Source organism: Toxorhynchites rutilus, chromosome 2 (genome assembly GCF_029784135.1).
Source record: "Toxorhynchites rutilus septentrionalis strain SRP chromosome 2, ASM2978413v1, whole genome shotgun sequence".
Taxonomy (NCBI): domain Eukaryota; kingdom Metazoa; phylum Arthropoda; class Insecta; order Diptera; family Culicidae; genus Toxorhynchites; species Toxorhynchites rutilus.
The window spans coordinates 196,007,665-196,023,407 of NC_073745.1; the positions used below are offsets into that span (position 1 = coordinate 196,007,665).

General features: G+C 43.2%; 1 protein-coding gene across 7 annotated transcripts in view; it reads left to right on the plus strand.

The window, feature by feature from the left end:
* LOC129770824 (cell adhesion molecule Dscam2) overlaps window positions 1-15,743 on the plus strand; it is a 388,958-nt gene that overhangs the window by 43,721 nt on the left and 329,494 nt on the right. Inside the window, exon 1 of one of the 7 annotated variants that reach the window (XM_055773920.1) lies at window positions 10,130-11,160. The exons of 5 other annotated variants lie outside the window; for them this stretch is intronic. The gene's annotated coding sequence lies outside the window, so the exon portion shown is untranslated. Of the gene's footprint in view, window positions 1-10,129; window positions 11,161-15,743 lie in introns of those variants that run through there. One more of the 7 variants, XM_055773922.1, reaches the window with a different exon arrangement.

A 15,743-nucleotide genomic window follows, 5' to 3' on the forward strand; every position in this document is an offset into this window, starting at 1 on the left:
CGCAGAGAGGTGACGAACGATGAACTAGATGCAGCTATCAAACGCCTAAAAACGAAGAAAGCGCCTGGCCCAGATGGAATCCTCAACGTAGCTTTGAAAGCGGCAGTCCTAGCATTCCCTGATATGTTCAGGACAGCCATGCAGAAGTGTCTAGACGACTGCTACTTTCCGGATCGATGGAAGGTACAACAGCTAGTACTACTGCCCAAGCCAGGAAAGACAACGGGGGTCCAGCATCGTATAGACCCATATGCCTGTTGGACACTCTTGGGAAACTTTTGGAGAGAATCATCCTTAATAGGCTGACGGAATGCACGGAGGGAGTTCGTGGACTGTCCGATAATCAATTCGGATTTCGGAAAGGGAGATCCACGGTAGATGCCATTCGCATAGTGGTCGAAAGAGCCAACAGAGCATCCAAACAGAAGCTCAGAGGAAATCGATACTGCGCAGTGATAACGATCGACGTTAAGAACGCGTTCAATAGTGCCAGCTGGGAGGCCATCGCGACTGTGCTCCACACGATGAAAGTCCCAGACTACCTGCGTAGAATACTGAGAAGCTACTTCGAGAACCGCGTGCTGGTGTACGAGACAAACACGGGCCAGGCGCAGATTAAAACTACGGCGGTAGTTCGGCAGGGCTCTATCTTGGGCCCATCGCTCTGGAACAGTATGTACGATGGCGTACTAAAACTGAATCTGCCCAGAGGTGTGGAGATCATTGGCTTCGCGGATGACATCGTTATTCTATTCAGGGGAATCTTTGGAACGGGTCGAAATGTTCGCGACCGAGTCGATAGACATGATCGGAAGGTGGATGCAAAGTGTGAAACTGCAGATAGCCCACCACAAGACGGAAATGCTGATCGTCAGCAACCGCAGGGCGGTGCAACGTGCAGAAATCACAATTGGAGAGCACTCGATAACCTCGAAGCGAGACCTAAAATACCTGGGGGTGCAGATCGATGATCGACTGAACTTCAACAGTCACGTCGATTACGCTTGTAAAAAAGCAACGAAGGCAATCAATGCACTGACACGAATCATGCCCAACAACTTTGGCCCAAGCAGCAGCAAGAGGCACATCTTGGCTAGTGTCTCCTCATCGACACTACGTTACGGTGGTCCAGCCTGGATCGCGGCGTTAGAAACTCAGCGGAACACGAAGAGGCTGAATAGTTCGTACCGGCTCATGGCGATGCGAGTCGCGAGTGCGTACAGAACCGTGTCAACAGAAGCGGTCTACGTCATAGCCAGGTTGGTCCCCATAGACATCATCTTGGCGGAGGACAGCGAGTGCTATAGGAGGAGGGGGACCAGAGGAATCCGGAAGCTAATGAGGGCGAAGTCGATGGCTAGGTGGCAGCAAGAGTGGAGTGCGGCGCAAAACGGCAGATGGACGCAGTTTTTGTCTGGTCATGGCTGCTTCAGGCAGTATCAGCACCGGTTCGGACACGCAAGATTGCCTCTTTGTCCGGAGTGTGGAAATGTGGAGGAAACACCGGAACACATCGTATTCGAATGTCCCAGATTCACCACAGTGCGCGAGGGGCTGCCTACCCTTCATGTTGGGAACATCGTGTAGGAAATGGGTCGTGACGAGGGCACCTGGAACGCAGTAAACAGTGCAATCGTACATATCATGTCCGAGCTACAGCGGAAGTGGAGGACCGACCAGCATGCGGATAACGCCTGACCATAAGAGATGAACAATTGAGACGGCTGTAGTACCGGATAGTCCCCCCCGAGAGCCGCCGTGACGGAGTGCGCGTCATGTTGGAGGGCACTACCTAATCGGCGCTCCGCTGGGAAGAGAAATCCTGCGAGGGTGACTGTGACGGGGCGCGCGTTAAGTTGGAGGGCGCTTCCTAATCGGTGCACGTCTCGACAGGTAATCGGATACTGCCACGAATGACTGAAAAACGCGCGTCAAGTTGGAGTGCGCTTCCTAATCGGTGCACGTCTCGTCGGCACGACAGGTAACCGAATACTGCCGCGGAGAACAGCAAAAATGCCTGCCTGACAACGCCTGATCGTGGCCTGGATGGAGAAACACCGCGAAGGATGAAGCCATGATCAAAATGGTGCATACCCCATGAGAGTAGCTGTGACGGAGTGCGCATCATGTAGGAGGGCACTACCTAATCGGCACTCCGCTGGGAAGAGAAATCCTGCGAGGGTGATTGTGACGGGGCGCGTGTCAAGTTGGAGGGCGCTTCCTAATCGGTGCACGTCTCGACGGGTAAATGGATGCCTGCGAAGAGGACATAAGCGCAGTGGAATGAAAAGCGAATAGAGAGAAAAAAATATTGAGAAAAAGGGAAGGACAACGCTAGTCAGCGTTGAAAACTCGAAGAGTGCATGAGCACAGCCGCCCCCTGAAGTAGTCGCCTAGATGTGGTCCCAGGGGGAATAAGGCAACGAGTAGAGGGCTTGGTTTTTGTGGGTGCGATCCCCACTCGACGTCTGGGTTAACCCTTCCCAGATAAGGCTTGTAGAGCGTTCCTCACCTCTATAAAAAAAAAGTTCTCAAATGGGGATCAACACTAGGGTAGGAGCCTGCCTGTTGGTCTCAAATGTTCCTATCTCACGCCTCCACGAAGATCATATGACGACATTTTTAGATCGGGCGTGAACTGGAAACACACACCTGGTCTTGGCTCCGAGAACGGGTGTCGAAAGTGGCTAAGTGAAGGGGTGCGAGCGAGTCAGAGCGCTATATCTCTCCCGGGGAAGGCCTCCCGGGTCATGGAGGCCTTGCCAACCCGCTGTCTCCCGGGAAAAGGAGATACCCCCAATAAATGGAGCTACGTTCACGAAGAATACTTAGAATGCGATCGCCCGAGGAGGGTCCTCGAACTGGAGCTGGTCCTGGAACGGGCGTAAGAGCGAGCGGCCAGCGGCTGGAGGGCGAGGTGCAAGAGCGGACCACCAGCCGGGTTCAACCCGAAGAGCTACCGCCACACGGAAACAGCAGCCATCGACATCACCGAAGAAACGATGCGCCTACGAGGCGTGTTGTGACTACCAGACAGCAGTCGTCCACACTCGTGGGTACCACTAGGCGTCGGATCATGTGGACACACGAAATGAACGAATTCGTAATCCGCGCCTATTACATCTGCACTGCTTTGGAGACGGACATGAGCGGTCGCCCTCGAATACTAACAATGTTCGAGGAAGCGTATCCAGAGTTCGTCGGGAGGCTTGATCAGAACGCGATGAACGCGAGGCGTAGAGCGATAGTACGCAACAACATGCTCTCCCAAACGCAAATCGACGAGATCAAGCAGCAGGTGCAGAGAGAAATAAGCTCCAGGAACAACAGAGCAAGCGATGTGTCGAGACGAAGTTCAGTACGGCTGAGCAATTCATTCGCGAATCAGCACCAGTGGAGGCCACAGTACAACAACCCCCTGAGCCGGAAGACCCACAGCCAGATCAACAACTACTACGCGATCTGGTCTTCCACTACGACGAGGCGATCTCACAGTTCCGTGACACAGACCCATTGTCGCGCCCCAGGATCCCGAAGTTGCAGCATTCCCGCAGGCTGACAAGTGCGGTAAAGCTCATGAACGAGCACGTTCTTCCGCTGCACTTGGTTGATGCTGAGAACATGGAGGAGCTGCAACTGAAAGTTTACTGCGCTGCTGTGGCGACCGCCAAAAGTTTAGGATACCGTATTAGGCCAAGAGGCGGACTGCTCCAACATCTCCGTGAAAGGCGTGAGCCTCCATGGCGAAGGAGATTGGAGCAACGGATCCTAAACAAGCGCGCCGCAATTGGAAGACTGATGGCGTACAAAAGAGGCAGCAGATCGGCGAAATTATGTCGCCAAGTTGCTGTGATCGTGCGGCCTACTGAACTTCCCCAGCTGGGAGCTCACCAGCTGACGGAAAAACTCGACACACTGGTACAGCAATTGAGCGTCCTAACTAAACGGCTGAAGCGTTACTCTGACTCTGCAAAGCGCCAGGAACAAAATCGGATGTTCAGAGATAACGAAAAGGCGTTCTACGACCACATTAGCGACGAGAAGCCCGACTACCGCGAAGGTTTGCCAGATATTAGCGATGTGACGAACTTCTGGGCTGGTATTTGGGAGACCCCAGTACAACATCGCGACGGGCAAATGTGGTTAAGACGGGAGGAGGAGAGTTGTGGTAAAATTGGAGAGATGCCAGCTATCATCGTCGAAGAAAACGATGTCCGCGAAGCCTCGCGGTACCTGAGGAACTGGGCAGCACCGGGCCCCGAAGGTGTTCAGAACTTCTGGCACAAGAAGCTGACCGTCGCACATCCAAAGATAGCTGAGTGCTTCAACAAGGTGCTACGTGACCCACACAACCTCCCTGAATTCGCCACCCGTGGCGTCACATTCCTCCTCCCGAAAGACAGCAACACATTGAACCCATCACAGTACAGACCGATAACGTACCTATCGAGTCTGTACAAGATATTAAGCAGCATCATAACCGCCAAAGTTTTTGCTCACTGCGAACAACATCACATCATCGCAGAAGAGCAGGATGCAGGAAGAATACGCGTGGCTGCAAAGACCAGGCCATCATCGACGCAGCCATCGTCGGCCAGGCGGTTTATAACCAGCGGAACCTAAGCATGGCCTACATCGATTACAGGAAGGCTTATGACTCCATACCTCACTCGTTTCTCGTCCGGGTATTGGAGCTCTACAAAATTGATCCCGTCGTCGTTAGGTTCCTGCAGCATGCGATCAGGCAGTGGAGTACGTCTCTGCACCTTAAGGTGGAAACAGAATGCCGCGTTGTGCGTTGCTTCTCATCAGCTGTCATTACTTGCGTTTTGTACTAAAACATTCGCAAGACGCAGTCTGTTGATTTGCAGTCACAATCTAGCATTCGCGTCAATTTTTTTTCATGTAAACAAAAGCAAAATAAAATCGTATGAAAATCTTGTTCTTGTTGTGTTCACGGATCAGTTGAATGATTTTAAAAACCACACATTGACCTATTCGCGCTGGCGGCATTGAGCTTCGTTTACTAGTTGAGGGAATAGTTGGAATGAACACGTTTTCAAATTTAAAATTATGAATGAAAATTAGCTTTTATCATATCAAACTAGTACTCTATTTAAATGAAAAACATTTTTGTTTGCAGGTGGTGAAAAGTCTCATACGAAAATTGTTTATGAAGACAACTCTATATTATGATGATAAAACTCAGCAACAATGTTGGAATTGTTGCCATATGGTTGAATGAAAGTCAGAAACACGTGTTTCAAGTAATCAAATAACACGATGTGAAAATTCTCATTCAAATTTTAGAATTTAAAAATCGGCTTCGTGTTTTCTAGTCTGATGGAGATTACACTAACGAGTTTGGGACCCAAATTATGGTCCTAATTTGAAATTGACGCCAGACGTCATCGCGAATTCAGCGCAAGCAGTTTAGAACAAATGTTAGCGTTCAGTACAAAGATGCTAATGACGCAACGCATTATTGTGTTCGACTAAATGGAAACACACATAATTAAAATGAAGTGTCAACGCACAATTGTCGCAACGCGACGCATAGCGCGGCATTCTGGTCCCACCTTTAGTGATGGGGAAAATGTGTTGCAGTCTAGAACGCTGCAGATAAAGAGGGGGATATTCCAAGGCGACTCTTTCAGCCCGCTTTGGTTTTGTCTGGCACTGAACCCCCTTAGTAGGACGCTCAATAGGAACGGTCATGGCTATAAGTTAAGGTATGGGGACGGCGCCAACGAAGAAGTGACCCATACCTTTTACATGGACGATCTCAAGGTCTACGCTGATTCTCGTCAGCGTCTAGGTGTAGCTATCCGGGTTGTCGAAGATATAAGCAGGAACATCTGCATGGAGTTCGGCCTCGACAAGTGCCGCTGTGTCCACCTGCTGAAGGGACAACTGACCGAATCCGAAGGCTACGAGGTCTATGACGGCGAGTTTATATAAGACATGGTTCGTGGCGAATCCTACAAATACCTTGGATTCCGACAGCTCACCGGGATTCGCTACTCCGGCATCAAGACGGAGCTGCGAGACAAGTTCTTGAGTCGAGTGAACTGTGTCCTGAGGACTTTCCTCAACGCGGGGAACAAGGTACGCGCGATCAACACATTCGCGGTTCTCCGGCTGACCTTCAGTTTTGGTGTAGTCAAATGGAGCGAAACTGACCTAGAGGACCTTGAGAGGAGGATGAGGAAAGCATTTAAAGAGGCCGGAATGCACCATCCTCAATCGGCACTGGAGAGAGTTTCACTGTCACGCAAAGAAGGGGGACTTGGAATAGTCGACATATCTGCACTGTGTGTTGCCCAGGTACGACAACTGCGCGAGTACTTCGCAGAACGCGCCAACCAAAACGCGCTATACCGGGCTGTCTGCGCCGCCGACAGAGGATACAGCGCTCTGCACTTGGCGCAAGCGGAGTACCAACTAAACTGCAATCTGCAGACAGTGGAAGAGAAGATTGCAGCTTGGAAGCAGAAGGCAGTGCATGGTGCCCACCCCCATCAACTGGCGGGCCACACGTCGACAAGGCCGCATCTAATCTGTGGCTAACGCGTGTTGAACTCTCTTCAGTAGTAGAAGCCGACATGATAGCCATCCAGGACAGGATAATGCCGACGAGGAACTGCAGGCGGTACGTCTGGCATCAAGACGTTGATGACATTTGCCGGATGTGCCATCAACCAGGTGAAAACATAGAGCACATTATGGGAGGCTGTCCCGTTTTGGCCAACGCAGCCTACACCGAGCGCCACAACAACGTGGCCCGTATTGTTCATCGACAACTGGCGCTCCAATGTGCTCTACTGGAAGACAACGTACCAAACTACCGGTACCTGCCTGCACCTGTCCTGGAAAATGACCGTTTCAAGCTGTACTGGGATCGCACTGTTCTGACCGACCTCTCGATCCACCACAACCGCCCAGATATAATGGTTTACGACAAGAGCGACCGCAAAGTCACCATCATCGATGTCGCTATTCCACTGAACCAGAATCTGGAGGAGACCCACGGTCGCAAAATCTGCAAGTACCGACCATTGGCCGTGGAGCTCAAGGAACTGTGGGGGCTAAGGGAGGTCCCAAGAATTGTTCCAGTCGTTCTCTCTGGAACTGGAATTGTCCCGAAGACACTTCTGGAAGCGCTAAAGGTGTTGAACATGGAGAAGGAATTGGCCGGCATCCAAAAGTCGGTCATCCTTAGCACCTGCGCGATTGTCCGACAATTTCTCGGTCAGGACTGAAACAGCACGAGCATGCAGATACGTGCATTCCGCAGAGCCTAGTCCCCCTTTGGCATTCAGAAGCCCGGGGGCAGGTGAAAATTCTGGCTAGGTTCGCCTAGTTAAGAAGTGAGATAAGTCTGCCAAAAAAAAAAAACAGTTCCAGTTCCAGTTGTCGAAACAATTAGTATGAGATTTAATTTTTGACGTAGAGCTACGTCTTTCATTAAGGGTGCCAAATCAGAAATCAGGTCACGTTTTTATGAAATAAAGTTAACGTTAATAACTATTTTTGCCGTGAACGGATTCTGGCGATTTACATACCAAACGAATCGGAAATTCCCTAAGATTTGTGTGATATGCTATACATGACTATCCCATATTCTGTACATGGTTTAAAATGATAAAAATTTGAAGCATTCCTATTTCCTCATACATTTGTGATACATTTGTTTCCGCATACATTTGATTTGTTCCTCATACAATTTCCTCATACATTTGTTTAAACTGAAGAAGTTTAAAGTCTCTTTAATCATTGCATCAAACTGACGCCATTGCATTAATGTTTTGAGCTATACAATTGTGTGGGGAATCATCAAGCTAGTCTATCGTCAGCTCACCAAGAAAATAAATGTTCTGGAATTTGGTCAGTGATTTGGTTTCGCATGACGATAGGAAAACTTTCTCCACAAAGGATGACAGCTAAGCTAATCTAGACTGGCAATATTACCAGAAAGGGCTTCTGTTGAGAAAAGCGCAAAACAGAGATAAGTGTGTATATATTTAGTTGCTTCGAGCCATCGATATATGAACCTCTGCTGAGGCAAATATTCAGCCTTTTTCCAAGCAGTTAACATTGTTTGTTTTCTGTCATCATAAAGGCTTCGTTGGTGCCTTTTCCATTGCATCAATGCAATGAACTGAAGCTATGGCGAAGCAGGTGTAAAGGTTGTGCACCAAAAAATTATTTGGGGAATACCGAGTTATGCAATAAGTTATAATAAGTTATTAATTTATTTGGGTTCGCGTGCGGTAGGGTTTATTTCGCTTATTTAGTCACCAAGAAAGAAAATGTCGTTCTGGAATTTTGTATGTGATTTGGTTTCGCTTGGCAGTAGCAAAACTTTCTCCACTAAGGATGAAAGCTGCGCTTATCCCGAGGCATGTATTGTTCTGCGAGCACAAGAATGAATTATCAAAAAATTATCGTCTACAATAAAAAAAAACATTTCCGACCAAATTGATAGAACGGTTATTTAAAAATTTTCGTAGCAATATAAAATAATACTCGCAGTTATAAACAAGCGACTTGAATTAAACTACAGCGTAGTTCTACGTCAACAATGCGGTCGTATCTTGAACACAACCTCCTATAATTTTTTTTCCTTTTAATGGATGAATAACGGATATCTTGAGAACACACAAACGAAGCCACAGAGTTTAAATTCCAATATTTCGGTACATACACGTAGCAGATGAGCGTTAGGTAGTTGCATACAAATAGGCATTGTGTTCAATATGAAAATGGTCATCTCTATAAACCATTATTCGTAGTCACTCACTCAAATTTGTAGACAATCGTATGATAGGGTCAGACACGTTTTTTGTGAACGAGAGATTTTGGCAACGTAAGTAATTGCAGGGGTTGTAGTCGATTTCGATGAATAATAAATATATCGAGCAATACTCTACCTCCAATTACTCCGGCTAAAATGATAGAGTACTCCGCTGACGTTCATTAGATAAAAAATTAATATTTTACATTATGCTGATGATATTGACGACAATGATAACAAATTTCGACGACATTAAATTTATAGATCGAAGCACAGCTGGCTGCACAACGGCGTTCGCCGTTAAATGTTGGATTATTTCAACCATGTAATATCGGGCGGAGAGACCAAGCGTCCCAGCGTCGGTGTAAAGAAATAAGAGAAGAAAAAAAAAACAAGCGGCAAAAGGACTCATTTGCTCACACGCAGCATCCTTTTATGCTAATGGAGTGGTATTAGAGCGTAGCGATCTCTGTCGGGAAAATGCATTCCTTTTCTTTTTTTCGCACATAGCATTGTCTCGCTTTCGCTCACACCAGCATCCATCGCTCCGTGCCATAAGCATTCTTATTTCGGTGGCACTTGAGCCCATGTGAAGTAAAAGCGAACGAACGATAATGGAACTGAGCGAGCCTATTCCGCCACCCCCGAGGAGACCACCACCCCCAAACTCGTCATAATGCCTCGCAGGTATAATTGAACGAGAAATTCGATGGGTTGAGGGGGAGGAAGGACTCCCATTCACTTCTGTTGCTGATGTTTACGTTATCGGTGTGAGATGCCGTGGGAGAGTAATGCAAAAAACCTCTCGAAAAAAAGTGGACCGAAGAGCAAAATGCTCCATTTTGAGTGAGTAACGGAGCAAAGCCACTATTTTTCTGAGTCCACGGAAAATGAGAGAGTTAATGAAAAATATACAACTATCTTGGAGCTCTCGGGAAAAAAGCGAACGGATGCTGTGAAGCCATCAGCAGTGGGCTGAGTTTTATTGCAAATGTTTTGTTTTTTCACATACAAAATTTTTCTTTGTATCTGTTAATTTATCGTTCATTCATTTCATAGTGGCATATTTATTTAGCACAAAAGAAAAAGTTGTAATATTTGGGTCTCTTTCGGCCCACAGCTACTACACTGCCAACCGACAAAGCCTCTCGTTTTCCCTCCATTTTCGATCCTCCGATCCTGACCAGGAACAAGAGCAGCGAGATGAAAAGGCCTTCCTTTTTCGCTCTCGTTGATTTTCCCAATCTAGAGACAAGTCGATTAAAGTGGATAAATCCCAATCATCCTTGATGGGTCGGTCTCGTCTGCTGCTCTCGCTTATCTTCAGTCTGATTTTTGAGGTCCTTTGCGGTGGATGCTTTCCAGAGAGAGAGAGCAAATACTCGGGTTCGGATCATCAACCGGTAGTGATTGTGTGTTTCCCCTGTTTGGAAATATTTTCGTGTCTAATCTCGGTTATCCAACTGATGTACCGTGCGGTAGTTTTGTGTTGAAAGGCTCCTTGCTTGGGGCTGCCGCTGGGCACGGTAGTGGATAAGACGCATTCACGACGACGGAGGGGATTACTCGAGTACTGAGTAAATTATTGTTCTAGGGAATTCTCAAGTGGATTTCGCTGAACTCCGTCGCTTCTTGGGGTGACCCGGGTTACGATTCTTAGCAAGGTGTTTTGACTCAACTTCTCGGCTATAACTGCTGAACAATACCTAACATAGATAGTGTTGAAGGATACGTCGAGGTTGACCAGTACTTATTGTGGAGTTTTAGTGGATAGCGTTGGTGATTTATTTTGAACAAAAACTGGTAAGATGTTTAGCTGCGTTTGTAAGGATTAATTCACATCTATCAGAGAAAAAACAAAAAAAAAGTGAAATGAAATGTGACAAGATGCTCAACAGTGTTCAGTTGGTATTGTGAATGAAATAATCGACTGTGAAGTGTTAAGCACTATGACTAAGTAAGTCTGCTTATGTGAAATGAAAATTGTCAGAAAACTACTGACTAACTACTACTCATCAAACGAATAATTGCTTTAAATCACATAAGAAGTGGAGTGAAAATATGCTACGCTCACCGAATAAACTTTCAACTGTAGCATACTCTTTTTCATTGTTATTCCGCGAGAGCGCCAACTTTTATTTACCTGCCATTAAACACGATCATTAAAAATGTAAGTGTTTACCGCTAAACCAGTGTGCATGAATATATACATTTAAAATAGTAACTATAAAATCTGCGAGCAAGTGCAGCTCAGATTTCTTATCATCCTTTATGACTGAAAGAAATGTATGAGAGAGTTCATGTGTTTTTATTTTACAAAACCTGTGCCAGTTTTTGCATTTTTCTATATCCAAGTTTTTAAGGTAAGTGTTCATAGTTTACAGCTCTCCTTACAAAGTTATACCAAAATTGGAACTTTTTCATTTGTATTGAACATTGTGGTTGTGGTTTCTTGGGATTACATGTATATTGTTTTTATTTTTCATTTACCTTAACTTATGTCTATATCACTAGCGATATCAAGCATAGAGTAATAATGAAATGGATCTTGCAATCTACTTTTCGGTCTTCTCTTTTCATTAGTCATATAATTAATAGGGTAACTAGTTTCCAGTTACTTTAATTTGCATTTTGATGTTGTTTAGAACTAACAAAAAAGTTGAATGAAATATTTCGAGAAACTACCATTATATTTATTCTATTTTTCCGTGTCATCAAGATGACAATCATGTTCTCGTAGATATATGTATTTACAAATATATTGGTCACGAAATAACAATTGAACCACAAACATTAGCTTGCAAGGAAATTGCCCAGTAGGAAAGCATTGTGTAGCATTATATCAAAACTATGCTAATAATTAATTATGCTATGCTATTAAGTATGTTTCAAGTTAGATAAGTGATATTCAAAATACTAAATATTGATTGGAAATGAGAATGGATGTTTTCTTGAACCTAGTATACTTCGTAAGGCGTGGTGCACAAATTATGTAACGCTAAAAATCCGGATCTTGAACCACTTTATGAACAAAATAGGAGTTTTACGAGTGGTAGAGGCGTTCCCAAGTGCTCCCGTGGTCGAGTGGTTAGCGTCAAAACCTAACATGCCGGGGGTTCGGGTTCGATTCCCGTTCTGGTCGGGGGAATTTTTCGTAAAAGAACTTTCCTCCGACTTGCACTGTGGTCATGCGTATTCTAGAGCTTGCCACTCAGAATGCATTCAAGGCGTGTTATTTGGCATAGAAATCTCAACTAAGTACTAGTAAAAATGACGCAAGTAATATTGCGTTGAGACGGTGAAGTTCCTCTAGGAACGTTGGTGCCATTTAAGAAGAAGAAGAAGAGGCGTTCCCAAGATGGCCGCGAAGATGATGAAGATGACGAACGCCTCGGACTAGTTAGTGAGTTTTAATCCAAAAACAGGACTGTATCTATACCACATCCCCCATATTCACCAGACATGGTTCCTAGTGACTTTTATCTATTTCTAAAAATAAAGAGAACCTTAAAGGCCGTCATTTTACAAGCTTAGAAGACATTAAAAGCGCATCGCCGAAAAAGCTAAAGGCTATCCTAAATACCGAGTTTGAAAAGTGATTCAAGGATTTGCACTCGCATAAATGCGTAGTATCTAACGGAGACTGTTTTGGAGACGACATAATTCATGTAGACAAAAAATTCCCTGAACACATCTCGTAATTTTAATTTCGTAAGAATTAATTCTATCTATCACGTTTCCACGTTTTTCAACAAATGACTTTTTTTTTGAAAATTGATAACTTCTGAGCCACTGAACCGTTTTAGATGATTGACATATCAAATTGTAACCAATAAGCTAGTTTATTGAAACATATTGAACCAGCAAAAAAATGGATTTTGTTTTCGTAATTATTGATTGTTGTCGTTTTTTGTTGTTTTCATGGCTTTGGACTAGAGGGCGCAATATTTTTTTAATATTTTTTCTTGAAGGCTGAGGACTTAATATATCTCGATATCAGAGATGCTATTTTTTCGTTTTTAAGATATGATTTTCCAAAGTTAACCGATGGTTCGAAAAAACAATTTTTTTCACTTTTTTTCCGTTACAAAAATTCATAACTTCTGAACTACTGAACCGATTTAGATGTTCGACATATGAAACGGAAGATTATGAGTTAGTTGTCTTTGGAAAAATATTACTTTTGGGAAATATTTTGATTTTCGCTTTTGTTATTATTGTTTGAGGAGGTTTTAGAGAGCACGATATGTTTCTATGGTATTTCGACACACTCTAAGGAGGCGGGGGTGTTGGTTTGCCATAACTGGAGAACTTATCAAGCAAATGGAACTAGATTTGGCATGTGATGGTTTTAAGGAGCAATAAATGTTTCTATGGTGGTTCACTCCTCCCCCTCCCTAAAGTTGGGGAGGCCCAAAAACTAATCCAGCAAAGGAGTAAGTGCAAAACTCGAGGAATCGTCCGATTCGAGATTGAGAAAGTTGTGCCATGGCGTACACGATTGTCATCATTTTATTACATTTTCTGTATTAAGGGGGGACCCCTGTCTGGAAAATCGAAAAAATCGAATTTTTGTTTTTTGCATTTTTGGGAAGCTTATGCCCTCAGAAATGTTGTCCTAAAAGGATTTTTCGATATTTAATTTCATTGGAAAGTTACAGCCAAAAAGATGAAGTCACCTCAGGGATAAAGTATTGCTATACGAATTTTTAAACGCGTTTTTCTCGAAACCACATTTATTCAACGGTATCGATATCTCAGGATCTATTCGACCGATCTGGCTGAATTTTTTTATCAGCATGTAAAAAAGAATTATCTAAAGCATTACATAGCCGTTATTTGATGTTCGATGATATTCCGATTTTTTATGAGCTTCTAAACAACGATTTTTCTTGAAAAATAACTCACTTTAAACAAAAATGGCCGCCATTTTGGCAATTTTTCGAATTTTGAAAAACCCCACTATGTAACGCTTTAGATATTATCCTAGAGTTTCAAAATATTCATTGGAATTCGTTCTGCGACACCCCGTTGCTTCAGAGCCGATACCACCAGCAATGTACCTATTTTCAGACGGCATCTACGGATCCAGCTGCCAACAGCGTAATAATCATGATTCGTGCACTCAAAAAATAGAAAATACATCTTACAATATATCTTAAACAATAACCAAAAAACCCGAATATTTCACTTTATTCCTAACATCCGAAAGAAAATCATGAAAATTCATTACTCTTCGACCTTCCGGACAGGGGTCCCCCCTTAAACATGTATTCCATGTAAGGGAGAAACATGTTATTTGCAAGTGATTGAAAAATCTTGAACGAGAATAATTTTGAACGAATTTATAATTTTAAATTACAAGGAAGAGTTTTGGTAGAAGCACTAGGAAATTTACAGTAAAAGGAAATTGTAAAGGGTCAATTAGCAGATGAATTGGATCCATGAACGTTCGCTTAGCAAGAAAACGTGAATGTTTGAAGGTATTGATAACAAAAAAAATCCATTTGGGGCGGAACGAAGTTTGCCGGGTCAGCTAGTTAATAACAAATTTGGCCATTTTACACCGTCTGCCATATTTGGCCATGTTTTTAGGCACAAAAATGGCGAACTTTTGATAATTAAACTATTTACGGAAATAAACTATCGATAAGCCTCGATTGGGATTGGATGTTGTTTCAATTAGATCAACAACTGAAATGTTTCCCTCAGAAAAGCTTCATGAAAAAGTTGAGAGTTCCAACTATGCAATAGTGAGGGATGAACCAGCCTTCAGCTGGAAATCTCTTCAATAAAGAAAGAAAAAAAAAGCAATAATTCTAAATTCTCATCAGCGAACTTTAAAAGGCACTAGTAGAGATTCTAAACTTTCCGTTTATTCGATTATTGAATAATCGTTGGGCCATTTTTCAATATTCGATTCGTTCTAATAACTGTCTTTCAGTATTCGATTAATCAAGCGAATATTTATTTCTTGTAATAAAAATGAAGATACATTGCACAATGGTCCAGGAAGTGCAGTTAAGAGGAAATTTGCATCTAGAGCTCGACAGTTATTCTCTAGACAAAAACTGTCTTCGACAAAGTTGTTATATATGATAAAGCGCTTATCTACCTAGATATGTTGTCAAAAATAGGGTTACCAACATTTTCGATGAAATAAAATTTATAACTTTCTTATCTTTATAGATAGAGGTAGATATGGTTCGACAATGTTTTAGCCTCAGTTATTTTAAGCAAATTTGTAGAACAAAGTTTTTTTCTATCTCTTGAAATAACCGTTATAGCGCTTTTTTCTAAGTTGCATTAGGGTCACCATAAAAAAAAAGTTTTTTGCCCTAATTTTAATATTGCAAATTTTACAAGCGAACTGTTATAAGAAGACTTTTAGAGCTTACTAAGACAAACATTTTTCGATGCAGAACTTGTTAATATCGCAACTCAACTCAAAGTTGTTGATATTTCTTCCCAAAAAATACACTCTCTTGATTTGCTTGGCATTCTTTTTGATGCAAACATAAAAAGTATTCGTTGACGGCATTTGATAGAACTCACTTGACTCTATATAATATGGGATTTCCAAAACTATGTTATTTTTTTGTATTTGAGTAAACTAAAATTGAAATCATAAATTTTCGAGTGAAAAAGCATCAATAACTTTAAGTAGAATTAAGATATTGAGTAGTTCTGCATCGCAAAATATTTGTCTTGATAAGCTCTAAAAGTCGTTCCAAGACAATTTTGATGTAGGCTATGGAATATGAAAGTTATAGCAAAAATAAAACCGTGTTTTCATGGTCACCCTAATGAAACTTAGAATAAAAAGCGCTATATCGGATATTTTAAGAGATAGAATAAAACTTTGTCCTACAAAGCTGCTTAAAATAATTGAGGCTACAATATTGTCGAACTATGTTTGCCTCTATATATAAAGATAAGAAAATAA